Genomic DNA, 2,770 nt, shown 5'->3' with positions numbered 1-2,770 from the left:
ATATATATATATATATATATACACATAATTATACATAATCCAGGACATTTAACTGTGCTTATGTGAAACCTGTACTTGGACCAGGAAGCAATCCTCAGAACAAAGCAAGAAAACACTTCATAGTTCAAAATTAGAAAAGGAGTGCAACAAGGATGTAGCCTGTCTCCATACGTTTTCAATTTATATCCACAACAGATCATTCAGGAAGCAGAGCTTTGTAAGGAGGTATGTGGCATCAGGATTAGAGGAAGACTCATCAGCAACCTACATTATGCAGATGGCACAATTTTGTTTGCTCAAACTGAGAAGGATCTGAAGAGTTTGCTGCACAAGGTCAAGCACTGTAGTCTTCAATATGGATGAAGCTCAACATCAAGAAACAAAGATTCTCACCCCCAGGCCAAATGGCAGCACCATGATAGATGGAGAAGAGATTGAGGTTAACAATTGCTTAGCTCCACAATTCAACACTCTTGGCACTAGCAGTCCAGGAAATCAAAAGATTACTTGCATTGGGAAAATCTGCTGTCAAGGACATCAACAGAGTACTAAAAAGGAACGATGTCAGTCTAGAGGCTAAGGTGCACCTAATCCAGGCCATGGTCTTCACAAGTACTTGCTATGCATCAGAGAGCTGGACAATGACTAAGGATGACAGAAGAAGGATTGATGCCTTCAAATTGTGGTGCTGGAGAAGAATCTTGCACATACCATGGAACGCCAAGAAAACAAATAGATTTGTCTTGAAGAGGGTGAAACCAAGTTTCTCCTTGGAGGCTAGGATTTTGAAGCTCCATCTCACATATTTTGGGCACATAGCCAGGAGTGACCTTGGAGAAGGACATCATGCTCAGAAGGGTGGAGAGACAACACAGTAAGGAAGACCAGGATGAGATGGATAGATACAGTAACTAGGACAATGGGGTAGCTGTGTCAAAATCAGTGAGACTGGTTCAAAACAGGGCAGGATTCAGAGCTGCTGTACATAGGGTTACTATGGGTCACTGGTGACTCGATGGCCCTTAACAACAACAACATATATTAAATAGGGAGCTCTGGTAGCCTAGAAGCTGTGCTGCAATCCTGAAAACATGCGGTTTGAGGCCCCTCACTGCTCCATGGAAGAAGGAAGGGCAATCTCCTTCTGTGCTATTAACTGCCTCTGAAAATCCACCAGAGGGTCACCTATGGGTAGGTTCCAACTCAACGGTACACAGCAACAACATACATATTTTTTTACTACAATAAAATACTGAATACAATAAGACAATACAATAAATACAATAAAATAGCTGAAAGCAGAGAATACCAGAAGAATATCTATCTGTGTTTCATTGATTTTGCAAAGGCATTTGACTGCGTGGATCATAACAAACTGTGGCTGACTCTGAGAAGAATGGGAATCCCAGAACATTTAATCGTGCTAATGCAAAACCTATACTTGGACCAAGAGGCAGTCGTCAGAACAGAGCAGGACAACACTACATGGTTCAAAATTGGGAAGGGTGTACGCCAGGGATGTGTCCTATCTCCATACCTTTTCAATTTGTATGCAGAGCAGATTATCCGAGAGGCTGGCCTCTATGAGCAGAAGCGTGGCGTTAGGATTGGTGGACGATCTATCAACAATCTGCATTATGCAGATGACACAACTTTGCTCACTGAAACTGAGGAGGACCTCATGCACTTACTGCAGAGGGTCAAGGACTGCAGCCTTCAGTATGGACTGAGGCTCAAAGTCCAGAAGACAAAAATTCTCACCACTGGACCAATCGGTAGCATCAGGATGGATGGTGAAGAGATTGAGAGTGTTCACAGCTTCAGTTTGCTCGGCTCCACAGTCAACACTCTTGGCACCAGTAGCCAGGAAATAAAAAAACGTATTGCAATGGGAAAGTCTGCGGTTAGACTAAGGTGTGCCTGATACAGGCCATGGTTTTTGCAATCACTTGTTATGCATCAAAGAGTTGGACAATGACTAGGGAGGATAGAAGGAGAATTGACACCTTTGAGCTGTGGTACTGGAGAAGAGTATTGAATGCATCATGGACTGCCAAGAAAACAAACAGATTCATCCTAGAGAGGGTTAAACCAGGCTGCTCCTTGGAGGCAAGGATTCTGGGGCTTCACCTGACATACTTTGGACATGTTATAAGGAGAGACAGGTCTTCAGAGAGGGACATCATGCTGGGTAGTGTAGAGGGACAGCGCAGGAGAGGAAGACCCTCTATGAGGTGGATTGTTTCAGTGACTGGGGTAATCGGGATGAGTGTGTCAGAGGCAATGAGATTGGCACGGGATAGAGCACAGTTTAGGGCTGTTGTACATAGGGTCGCTATGAGTCGCAAATGACTCGACGGCACATAACAATAACATAACACAATAAAATACAAAAGGAAAAAAGAGAAAGATTACAAGTAAGAACAAAAAAGTGACCAAAAAAAAGTTGGACTCAAATTTGTAAGAGAGATTTTGCCCCTAACTGAAATAAACCTTGCTCCAGCTCTGCTTGGGGTCAAGGATGTATATCTAATATGCAAATGGCTACATACTGCATAGCCACTTATTTGCTGGTACTTTTAACTGTATTCAAAATAGAACTCTAGTGGCCTAGTCCATAGGGAATTGTGCTGTCAATCCAAAGGTCATGCCTCTCTGGGAGCTCAAATCCATCATATACTCCTCGGGAAAATAAGCAACATTTTCTCATACAATTTATAGTCTCAGAAATCTAATGGAGAGTTCAAAGTTGATTCACATTTGATGGCAA

Source organism: Elephantulus edwardii, unplaced genomic scaffold (genome assembly GCF_000299155.1).
Source record: "Elephantulus edwardii isolate Elephantulus edwardi_28Jun2011 unplaced genomic scaffold, EleEdw1.0 scaffold00104, whole genome shotgun sequence".
Classification (NCBI taxonomy): Eukaryota; Metazoa; Chordata; class Mammalia; order Macroscelidea; family Macroscelididae; genus Elephantulus; species Elephantulus edwardii.
The sequence above is the reverse complement of the archived record's forward strand: the minus strand, read 5'-3'. Positions refer to the sequence as shown.